The 12,348-nt window shown below is 43.9% G+C and overlaps 1 protein-coding gene and 3 non-coding genes across 4 annotated transcripts in view; 2 read left to right on the top strand and 2 right to left on the bottom strand.

The window, feature by feature from the left end:
- The window catches only part of PPM1L (protein phosphatase, Mg2+/Mn2+ dependent 1L), a 336,062-nt gene that overhangs the window by 138,809 nt on the left and 184,905 nt on the right, over nt 1-12,348 (bottom strand). The window lies entirely within an intron of this gene.
- LOC114816597 lies at nt 4,478-4,615 on the bottom strand. The gene has a single exon (XR_003764398.1). It is a non-coding gene; the product is annotated as a small nucleolar RNA SNORA7 (small nucleolar RNA).
- Nucleotides 6,647-6,784, top strand: LOC114816851. The gene has a single exon (XR_003764660.1). It is a non-coding gene; the product is annotated as a small nucleolar RNA SNORA7 (small nucleolar RNA).
- LOC114816239 lies at nt 10,726-10,863 on the top strand. The gene has a single exon (XR_003764003.1). It is a non-coding gene; the product is annotated as a small nucleolar RNA SNORA7 (small nucleolar RNA).

Here is a 12,348-nt window from a genome sequence, read left to right as displayed (position 1 = left end):
ACTTTGAAGGTGGGGAGAGTAATTGAAATACACTGAGAAGCAGCTTGGCTCAGGGAAAAGAGCATGGACTTGGGAGTCAGAGGTCAAGGGTTCTCATCCCAGCTCCACCAACTGTCAGCTGTGTGACTTTGGGCAAGTCACTTAACTTCTCTGTGCCTCAGTTACCTCACCTTTAAAATGGGGATTAAAACTGTAAGCCTCATGTGGGACAACCTGATCACCTTGTATCTCCCCAATGCTTAGAACAGTGTTTTGCACATAGTAAGTGCTTAACAAATACCATTATTATCACTACTATTAAATATGGTACTGTAATTAGTAATCAGAGCTAGGGCCCTAAAAGACATCATATCCTAATGTCACAACCAACATGTTGTAAAGGTGAAAATGAAATTCTTGGGGGGGTCAATTCTGGGGCCTCACCCATTTGCTACTGCGTGGAGAAAATCATCCTACAAAGGCATACATCTTTAATGTCACATTATCCTGTCCCTATGATACTCCCAGAAAAAGACCGTTAAAAATAGAGAATCGCTAGTCAAAACTATCCATGCACTCCATTCACAGTAGCAATTATAAGAGAATGAAAAACACTCGCGGCAAGGAACCATTTCAGTATGCAAGCGGCCCAACGTATTTGATGCAAAAGAGCTCAAGGGTTAATCCTATTTCTCCAAATGTGTTCTGCAGTATCTATCAAAAGAACACAATAGACAGATTAAAGCATGGTGGATGAAATAGGGCCTTGTTTCACCAGGATTATTTACTGGAGTGTCATTTCATTTCCTTTCTAGTTCTAACGTACCTAAAACATGAATACTTCAGGAAAAACGCAGCTACAGATTTGGGGTGAGAGCGATGACAATTTCTCTCTGCTGAGTAGCTATAATTAAATAGTGTGAGGCTAATGACCTAGCTGATTCAATGAGCTTTGATTCCATGCAATTACGCGTGCTTCTGTGAAGTTCATTCTTCACTTGAGGTTGTAAAGGGTGTGTAATAATAATAATAATAATGTTGGTATTTGTTAAGCTCTTACTATGTGCCGAGCACTGTTCTAAGCACTAGGGTAGACACAGGGGAATCAGGTTGTCCCACGTGGGGCTCACAGTCTTAATCCCCATTTTACAAATGAGGTAACTGAGGCACCGAGAAGTTAAGTGACTTGCCCAAAGTCATACAGCTGACAAGTGGCCGAGCTGAGATTTGAACCCATGACATCTGACTCCAAAGCCCGTGCTCTTTCCACTGAGCCACGCTGCTTCTTTGAGAAGAAAAGAGAAGTTTGTTTACACAGCAAACAAAGGGCAGGGCCAGAAATAGAACCCAGGTCCTTCTGACTCCCAAGCCTGTGCTCTATCCACTAGGCCATGCTACTTCTCTGGGACTTACAGCTTTGTGGAGCAATATTCTCTGAAGTTGAATGGGTAGGAAACATGATAGACCAAGTGGTTTATCAATCACTCAATTTATTCTTGTTCTTCTTGGATCAGGTGGCCAACGTCTTTTTTTCAGTCCAAGATCCTGGTTTGCTGAGGATGGACTTATGGTATTTCTCAAGTGCTTACTACGTGTCATGCACTGTTCTAAGCACTGGGGTAGATACAAGTTTATCAGGTTGGACACAGCCTCACACGGGGCTCACAGTCTAAGTAGGAGGGAGTAGGATTTAATCCCCATTTTAGAGTTTAGAAAACCGAGGTCACAGAGAAGCCAAATGGCTTGCCCAAGATCACCCAGCAAGATCACCTGGAAGAGCCAGGATTAGAATCTAGGTCTCTCTAACTCCCAGGCCCACATTCTTTCCACTAAGCAACCCTGCTTCTTCCAATTCACCCAGGTGCTATACTATACCAACTCTGTTAAATGGCCTACGATGCTTTGCCGATCTCTCCCAGAGTGAGCAGCCTGGGGCTGTAATAATAGTAATAATGATGGTATTTGTTAAGTGCTTACCATGTGCAAAGCACTGTTCCAAGCGCTAGGGGGATACCAGGCGATCAGGTTGTCCCACATGGGGCTCACAGTTTTAATCCCCATTTTACAGATGAGGGAACTGAGGGACAGAGAAGTCAAGTGACTTGCCCAAAGTCACACAGCTGGCAAGCAGCGGAGGCGGGATTAGAACCCACCACCTCTGACTCCCAAGCTCGGGCTCTTTCTACTGAGCCACGCTGCCTCTCTGTAGAGCCCTGGAGGTGGGGGGAGGCATCGTGGCTCAGTGGAAAGAGTCCGGGCTTCAGAGTCAGAGGTCATGGGTTCAACTCCCAGCTCCACCACTTGTCAGTTGTGAGACTGTGGGCGAGTCACTCAACCTCTCCGTGCCTCAGTGACCTCATCTGCAAAATGGGGATCAACTGTGAGCCTCACGTGGGACCACCTGACCACCCTGTATCTACCCCAGCGCTTAGAACAGTGCTCTGCACATGGTAAGCACTTAACAAACACCAACATTATTACTATTATTATTATTTCAAACCACTGCCCAGGCCCTGGGGCAAAGCGGACCCCTCCCCAAACACCCACAAGACCCGTTGCCACTATGTCATTGGGCACTGCCACAAGCTACTACTACTAAACTTCCTCAAAGTCCTGGGAGGGAAGGGGAATCAGCAACAGGCAGCCCTTCCAGGCCCTCCAAGGTGAGAGCTGAGTCGGAGAATCTGCCTTAAAATGAGAAGCAGCGTGGCCTAATGGATAAAGCTTCTTAGCTTTCATCTATCTCAGCCCTTAGTACAGTGCCTGGCACATAGTAAACACTTAAATCCCATAAAAGCAGCAGCATAAAGCATGAAAGAGAAGCAGCGTGGCTCAGTGGAAAGAGCACGGGCTTGGGAGTCAGAGGTCATGGGTTCCAATCCTGGCTCCGGCACTTGTCAGTTGTGTGACTTTGGGCAAGTGTGTCTAAGGAGTCCAAGGAGGAGTGGGTCAAGAGACAACAGATTGAGAAACTGCTGAACTAACTGTTTAAGCTAGGTTAGCTCAGTACTCCCCAAACTGTAAATTATTTCCCACATCTGTGCTGCAGGGCCCAGAAACCTAAACCTCAGGTAGCAACTGTTTCATTTGCAACAAAAGTGAAAGACAAGAATAAGCTACCTCCATATATACCCCTTCTCCTCTTCATCTGCCATCCTTTCCTTCCCAATGTTTGTGTACCTTCAAGAAAATTCCATATTTTGGAAAATTGGGAAAATTCATATTTTGGAAAACAAAGTATTCTTTTCCAATAAAGCAAATAATTTCTGCTGGAAAGGAAAAGTTTGAGAAGGTTTTAGGATGAATCTGATACTACCCAAAATAGACCAGGCAGGCCAGTACACTTTGGCATAGTAGTTGTAACAGTATTTATTAAGTGCTTTCTGTTTGCAGATAACTGTACTAAGCATCAGGAGAGATTATGCAGGTGGGAATAAGAAATGGACCCTGTCCCTCATAATAATAATGATGGTCTTTGTTAAGCGCTATGTACCAAGCACTGTTCTAAGCGCTGGGGTAGATACAAGGTAACCAGGTTGTCCCACATGGGGCTCACAGTCTTAATCCCCATTTTATAGATGAGGGAACTGAGGCACAGAGAAGTTATGTGACTTGCCAAAGGTCACACAGCAGGCAAGTGGCGGAGCTGGGATTAGAACCCATGACTTCTGACTCCCAAGCCCAGGCTCTTTCCACTGAGCCACCTGCCTCAAGGGTCTCACGCTCTGAGAAGATATTAGAGGGGTTCATAGTCTTAGACACTATTTTATAAAGTCATTCCTTATATAAAAGAGAATTATTCAGTCCCTCATGAGAGAATATAAATTATTAGGGACTAAAGAAAACACATGGTTGATTAAAAAGTAAATTGCCCATTTACAGTTAAAATGACTCACTGACTCTTCTCCGTCCGCTCACTGAGACACCAGATGTGGATGCCCACCATCTGTACGTTTGCAGACAGTCTGTAAAAATGGCCTAAAATGGGACCTGTCAATAGAGGCCCCAGATATATTTTTGTGGGTGGTTTCTACACTGGGGAAGCAGCAGGAGGAATCTAGGGGCATCGCTGTCATAGCTGGCACACTCAGCATCCCCCAGCCCCACCTCCTCTCCCTTCTACATCATCTCTGCACTTGGATCAGTGATCCTTGGACATTTGATATTCACCCCACCCTCAACCCCGTGGCACTTAAGTCTTGTTTTATGCTGTTGAGTCATCTCTGACCCATAGCGACTCCATGGACACATCTCTCTCAAAATGCCTCACTTCCATCTGCAATCGTACTGGTAGTGTAACTATCTGTTGGCGAATTGTACATTTCAAGGCCTTAGTACAGTGCTCTGCACATAGTAAGTGCTCAATAAATACGATTGAATGAAGTTTTCTTGTTAAAAATGCAGAAGAGGCTTACCGTTGCCTTCTTCCATGCAGTGAACTTGAATCTCCACCCTCAACTCTCTCCCAAGCTGCTGCTGCCCAGCAGGATGAGTTTTGACTTGTAGCAGATTGCCATCCACTCGCTAGCCACTGCCTAACCTAGGAATGGAGTGGACAGGCCTCTACTTGACTTTCCCTCCCGTAGCTGAGACTAGCAGAGTACTGGAAACTCTCCAGGAGCGATCCTGGGGGGTGGGGGGCATTTATGTACATATCTTTAAATTCTAAATTAGGAATTATCATTTATGTTAATGTTTGTGTACCTCTCTAGAGTCTCAGCTCATTGGACAGGGAACGTGCCCGACAACTCTGTTATAGCCTACTGTTATATTGTAGAGAAGCAGTGGTGCCTAGTGCAGAGAGCACAGGCCTAGAAGTCAGAGGACCTGGGTTGTAAACCCATCTCTTCCACATGTCTACTGTGACACCTTGGGCAAATCACTTAACTTCTCTGTGCCTTAGTTACCTCATCTGTAAAATGGGGATTAAATCCTCCTCCCTCTAACATAGGCTGTGACCCCCATCTGGGATAGGAAACTTGTATCTTCCCTAGCACTTAAAACACTGCTTGATAGTAAGCACTTAAATATAATAATGGTCTGTTTAGACTCTAAACTTGTTGTGCACGGGGAACATGTCTGCCAATTCCGTTATATTGTACTATTATATTGTAGAGAAGAAGCTTGGCCTAATGGAAAGAGCCAGGCCTGGAAGTCAGAGGACCTGGGTTCTAATTCTGGCTCAGCCAGTTGCTTACTGGGTGACCTTTAACTCACTTAACCTCTCTCTGCCTCAGTTCTCCCTCCTACTGAGACTGTGAGCCCCATGAGGGACAGGGACTGTGCCCAACCTAATTAACTTGTAACTCTCCCTGTGCTTAGTACAGTGCTCAACAAATAATAAGCACTTAACCAATACCTTAAAAAAAATTCATTGATGATGATGATGATGATTTAAAGCTGCAGGTGCCTGGATATGGAGTCTGTCACAAGCTCAGCTGACAGCTCTGCCCCCTCCCTGCCCCCATAGAAAACTTTTGATCATTCTGTAACCAAGTTTGAAAACTTGTCATTTTTAGTCACATTGTTTCTGAAAAGTAGTTTCAGCAGTTGGTGACCCTGGAACATTTTGACATTCATGCCACCTGAATTGAATCATACCATTATTGTTCTGGTTGATAACTGGAACAGTGATTCCTGCACTAAGACACCCTATTTGGGATTAACTTTCTGGTCCACAGACAGCTGGAATTCCAGAAGTAAGGATCAGACTGACAAGTCTTTTTTTCCTTCCTTAGCTCCTCTAACTGCTGCAAAGGCCCTTCCAGAAGAGAGAGCAGAATAAGCAGGAAATATGGAATTCTTTGCTCCCTAGCTGCACACTGGCTATTTTTGATAGGAGAGTCACAAAAAGGATGGGGCTGGGAGTCAAGAGACATGGGCTCTAGTCCCAGTTCTGCCACTGGCTTTCTGGGTGCCGTGGGGAAGTAACAATCTCTTTGGGCCTCAGTTTCCTCATCTATAAAATAAAAAAATTAAAAAATGCATTTTACTTGTCTGCTGTGTGACCTTGGGAGAATCACTTCACTTCTCTGTGCCTGTTACCTCATCTGTAAAATAAGGATTGAGATTGTGAGCCCCACGTGGGACATGGACTGTGTTCAACCCAACTGGCATGTATTCATTCATTCAATAGTATTTATTGAGCACTTACTATGTGCAGAGCACTGTACTAAGCACTTGGAACGTACAATTTGGCACTAGAGACAATCCCTGCCCAATGACGGACTCACAGTCTAAATGGGGGAGACAGACAGCAAAGCAAAACAGAACAAAACAAAAACAAGACAACATCATCAAGATAAATAGAATCAAGGGGATGAATACCTCATTAACAAAATAAATAGGGTGATAAATAATATATACAAATAATTTATACAAATGAGCACAGTGCTGAGGGGAAGTGAAGGGGGAAGAGAGGGGGGGGAGGGAAGGGGGGAGCAGAGGGAAAGGGGGGAGCTCAGTCTGGGAAGACCTCTTGGAGGAAGTTAGCTTTGAAGAGGGGAAGAGAGTTAGTATACACCCCAGTGCTTAGTACAGTGCCTGGCAAAGAGTAAGTACTTAACAAATACCACAATCATTATTATTATTATCTCTTTATCTCTAAGCCATATATGAATCAGAGACTGTGTTTGATCTGATTTTCTTTTATCTACCTAAAGACCTTCTCCTCTCAGGGTCGCACCTGGAGAGTTTCCAGTACTCTACCAGTTTCGGCCTCGGGAGGGAGAGTCAAGCAGAGACCTACCCATTCCATTCCTAGCTTGAGCAGTGGCTAGCGAATGGAAGGCAATATGCCTCAAGTCAAAACTCACCCATGCTGGGCAGCGGCAGCATGGGAGAGAGTCAAGGGCAGAGATTCGAATTTATTGCATGGAAGGCGGCAACGGTAAACCAGTTCCGTATTTTTACCAAGAAAGCTCTATGGATACACTACCCGAACGACTGCAGATGGAGAGTGGGACGTTCTGGGTGAGATGTGTCCGTGGTGTCGCTATCGGTCAGAAACTATTCGACGGCATAAGACAAGACACCAGGATTTAGCACATTTGGGGCACCAACTTCTCCTGGAAATACTATCCAACCTTGGTTTCACTGACCCTGTCCTCTCCTGCTTCCTCAAGGCTTAGTTCTGTCCCTCCTTCTATTCTCCATCTGCACCCACTCCTTTAGGAAAACTCATTCACTCCCATGGTTTCAACTACCATCTCTATAAGGATGATTCCTAAATCTACCTCTCTCCTTCCATGCAGCTTTGGATTTCTTCCTGCCTTCAGGATATCTCGACTTGGATGTCTCACTGGCACCTCAAACTTCACATGTCCCAAACAGAATTCTTCAACTTCCAACAAAACCCGGTCCTCTCTATTACTTTCCCATGACTGAAAACAGCACCACGATTCTCCGTATCTCTCCTCTAGACTGTAGGCTCATTGCGGGCAAGGAATATCACTGTTTACTGTTGTAATGTACTTTCCCAAGTACTTAGTACAGTGCTCTGCACACAGTAAGCTGTCAATAAATATGACTGAATGAATACTCATTCAATAGCATTTATTGAGCGCTTACTACGTGCAGAGCACTGTACTAAGTGCCTGAATCTCTCACAAGTCCATAACCTTTGGCATTATCCACACCTCATCTCTCTCATTAAACCTGCATTTTCAATCTGTTACCAAATCCTGTTAGTTCTGCCTTTACATTATCTCCAGAATCCACCCTTTTCTCTCTATTTGTTGCCGAGTTGTTCTTCCCCAGCACTTAGTTCAGTGCTCTGCACACAGTAAGCGCTCAATAAATATGATTGATTGAATGAATGAATAAATACGATTGAATCCAAAGTTGCTACCATGCTGATCCAAGCACTTAGCACTAAATCTATCCCTCCTTGACTTCTTGAGAAGCAGCATGGAGTAGTGGATAGAGCATGGGCATGGGAGTCAGCAGGTCATGGGTTCTGATCCCAGCTCTGCCACTTGGCTGTGTGACCTTAGGCAAGTCACTTCACTTCTCTGTGCCTCAGTCATCTCATCAGCAAAAGGGGGATTAAGACTTTGAGCCCCACATGGGACAGAGATTGTGTCCAACCTGATTACCTTGTATCTACCCCAGGGCTTAGAACTGTGCTTGGCACATAGTAAGTGCTTAATAAATATCATGATTATTATTATTACTATATCAGCTTTCTTGCTGACTTCCCTGCCTCCTGTCTCTCTCTATTCCAGTCCATAGTGCCCTCTGCTGTCCAGATCATATTTCTAAAAAAAATTCAGTGTATCAATGAATCAATCAATGACATTTATTGAGTCCTTACTGTGTGCAAAGCACTGTAGTCAGCTCTTGGGAAAATACAACAGAATTTATAGATGTGATCCCTGTCCACAAGGAGTTTACAACTTACAGGGGGAGACAGATATTAAATAGATTAGGGATGGGGAAAATAGTAGAGAATAAAAATATTAACATAAGCATTGGGGCTGGGGTAAGTATCAAAGTGTTCACGGAGTATGCAGCCAAGTTCTTAGACAATGCAGAAGGGAGGGCAGATGGGGAAATAAAGGGCTTAGTCTGGAAATGCCTGGGAGGTTCATGTCTCTCTACTCTTTCAGAACCTCCAATGGTTGCCCATTCATGTCCACACCAAACAGAAACTCCTTACCATTGTCTTTAATAATAATGTTGGTATTTGTTAAGTGCTTACTTTGTGCAGAGCACTGTTCTAAGCACTGGGGTAGATACAGGGTAATTGGGGCTCACAGTCTTTATCCCCATTTTACAGATGAGGTAACTAAGGCACAGAGAAGTGAAGTGACTTGCCCAAGGTCACACAGCTGACAAGTGGCAGAGCTGGGATTCGAACCCATGACCTCTGACTCCCCGGCACTCAATCAGCTCAACCCATCTTATCTTACCTTGCTGATCTCCTACGACAACCCAGACGCTCACTTTGCTCCTCTAATGTTGAACTATTCACTGGACTTCGATCTCATCTATCTTGCAGCTGACCCCTTGCCCATGCCCAACCTCTGGATTGGAACGCCCTCTCCATTCTTATCTGACAGACCACCACTCTCCCCACCTTAAAAGCCCTCCTAAAATCACAATTACTCCAAGAAAGCTTCCCCATCTAAGCCCTTATTTCTTCCTACTCACCTCCCTCCGTGTCATCCATGCACTTGGACCTGTCCCCCTGAGGTATTTGATATTTATATCATTCCAAAACTACATCACTAATGGCAAAATGGATAGAGCATGGGCCTGGGAGTCAGAAGGTCATAGTTTCTAATTCTGGCCCCACTACTTGTCTGCTGTGTGGCCTTGGGCAAGTCACTTCACTTCTGTGTCTCTTTGTGTAAAATGGGGATTGAGACTGTGAGCCCCAAGTGACTATGTCCAACCTGATTTGCTTGTATCCACCCAAGCACTTAGTACAGTGCCTGGAATACAGTAAGCGCCTAACAAATACTATTATAATAATTATTATTATATCCTTAAACTTCATCATTTCCCCTACCTGTAATCTATTTCAATGTCTATCTCCCCTTCTAGACTGTAAGTTCCCTGTTGGCAGGGATCCTATATACCAATTCTACTGTACTGTTCTTTCCCAAGCCCTTAGTACAGTGTTCTGCATAAAGAAAGAGCTCAGTAATAACCATTGACTGATTGTCCAATAGCAAGTGCTTTATAAATACTATTATTATTGTTCATTCATTCATTAAATCATATTTATTGAGTAGTTACTATTTGCAAAGTACTGAACTAAGTGCTTGGAAGAGTTCAATATAATAACAGACACATTCCCTGCCCACAATGAGCTTGCAGTCTAGAGATAAGCTTACAGGCTAGGGTCTATTACTGTTGATGATGTTGTTGTTGTAAGTTAACCTATAAGAAATTGTGGTGTAAAATATATTAAGGAAAGAAAATTCCTTAATATTAGCCTTGTCAAGTTCATAAAAGAAAAGAAAGCAGGTACCATAAAACACAATTTCTATATAAACACAGATTGATGTTTTACAATAAAAGAATCCTTATTCTAAATTCTAAATTCTTATTTTCTGTCTTCTCAGCTTGTCAGCTTAAATTAATAACAAATAATACCCAAAAGCTCAAAACATTCCCTCTGGTTACCCTCTGGAAAAAAAAGAAACTTCTCTCAGTAGGGGTAGGATTAATGACAGATGGTAATTACAGTTCTAACTGAAATATCCATAATGGCATAAATTCCCCATTAAGCACATTATTCAAGAGGAAGATAAATGTAATAAGTGGAATTCATAAACAGAAAGATGTGCATTTAAAAAATCTTTTCGTTTCCACTCAGGCTGCCCAAAACTATTTGTGCTGTTGTTTCTCAGGGGTCTTGGACACATATCTAGGGGAAAGGAGAAAGATCCTGCTATCTGAGCCAAACAACAGAGGAAAGCATGCTAGAGATAAGTAGAAGGAAAACAAAGCGAAGAAAATGGTACCAGCTTCCAACTTCCAGCTTCTTCAGCAAGTGCACCAGTTTTTAAAAGGAATCCCACAGTAGGAGTCTCTGTCTTAAAAATATCATCCTAATCACCAATATTTTTTATCGAGTACATACTGTGTCCAGAGCATTGTACTAAGCACTTGGGAGAGTACAAAATAATTAGATCTGGCATGAAATAGATCTATTTAAAATAAATGTAGGGGAAATTGTGGGCAGGAAATGAGTTTATAAACTCGACTACACTGTACTCTCCTAAGCGCATCATTCCCCTCTCAGGGTTGCACCTGGAGAGTTTCCAGTACTCTACCAGTCTCGACTATGGGAGACAGAGTCAAACAGAGGCCTACCCATTCCATTCCTAGCTTGGGTAGGGGCTTGAGAGTGGAAAACAATCTGCTACAAGTCAAAACTCCCGTGCTGGGCAGTAGTAGCACGGGAGATAGAGTCGAGGGAGGAGACTCAAGTTTACTGCATGAAAGGAGTCAGTGGTAAACCACTTCTGAATTTTTACCAAGAGAACTCTGTGGATACATAACCAGAACGATTGCAGATGGAGGTGGAGTGTTTTAGGAGGGATGTGTCCACGGTATCGCTACGGGTCGGAGACGACTCGACAGCATAAGACACGACTAGTACAGTGCTCTGCACCCAGGAAGTGCTCAATAAATATGATTCATCGATTGATTGACAGAGTAAAAAAGATATACACATAAGTGCTTTGCGGGGAGGTGGTCACAACTGAGAGGCAGTGTGTGGCTCAGTGGAAAGAGCCCGGGCTTGGGAGTCAGAGTTCATGGGTTCGAATCCCGGCTCGGCCACTTGTCAGCTGTGTGACTTTGGGCAAGTCACTTAACTTCTCGGTGCCTCAGTTACCTCATCTGTAAAATGGGGATTAAGACTGTGAACCCCACGTGGGACAACCTGATTCCCCTGTGTCTACCCCAGTGCTTAGAACAGTGCTCGGCACATAGTAAGCACTTAATAAATACCAACATTATTATTATTATTATTAACTGTATAACAGAAGCTGCCTGGCCTAGAGAAAGAGCACGGACCTGGGATTCAGAGGACCTGGGTCCACCACTTGTCTGCAGTGTAACCTTGGGCAAGTCACTTCACTTCTCTGTGTCTCAGTTACCTCTCCAGTAAAACGGGGATTACGACTGTGAGCTCTTTGTGGGACAGAAACTGTGTCCAACCTGATTATTCTGTATCTTTCCTAGCCCTTAATACAGTTCCTGGCACATAGTAAACACTTAACAAATACCATTAAAAAAAAAATTGTGCAGAATGGTCAAGCTGACAGCAGGGGGTCAGAAGATGGAAAGATTACTTATTTGGATGGGAAAGCCTTCAGGAAAGATGTAACCTCAGAGGGCTTTTTGGGAAGCAGCCCAACCAAGCAGAAGTCACTTAACTTCTCTGTGCCTCAGTTACCTCATCCTAAAATGGGGATTAAGACTGTGAGCCCCATGTGGGACAGGGACTGTGTCCAACCCAATTATCTTGAATCTATCCCAGTGCTTAGTACAGTGCTGGGCACAGAGTAAGGACTTAACAAATACCATTAAAAAAACAACTGGTGCAGAAAGGTTGAGGAGGCAGCAGGTGAATACAAGATGGAAAGATTAGAGATTAGTCTAGGAAGGCCTCCAGGAGGGCTTTTTGGGAAACAGCAAAGCCTAGCACGGCTATGGGAGTTGGTGTACCTGCATGCTAATACTGACTCTGCCACTTGCCCACTGTATATAACCTTTGACAAGTTACTTCATTTCTATGTGCCTCAGCTTCCTCATCTGTTAAATGGAGATTCAATATCTGTTCTCCTTCCCACTTACTTGTGAGCACCAAGTGCAACAGCAACTGTGTCCAACCTGATTATCTCATAT

The sequence above is a fragment of the Ornithorhynchus anatinus genome, chromosome 1, assembly GCF_004115215.2.
Source record: "Ornithorhynchus anatinus isolate Pmale09 chromosome 1, mOrnAna1.pri.v4, whole genome shotgun sequence".
Taxonomy (NCBI): Eukaryota; Metazoa; Chordata; class Mammalia; order Monotremata; family Ornithorhynchidae; genus Ornithorhynchus; species Ornithorhynchus anatinus.
The sequence above is the reverse complement of the archived record's forward strand: the minus strand, read 5'-3'. Positions and strand labels throughout refer to the sequence as shown.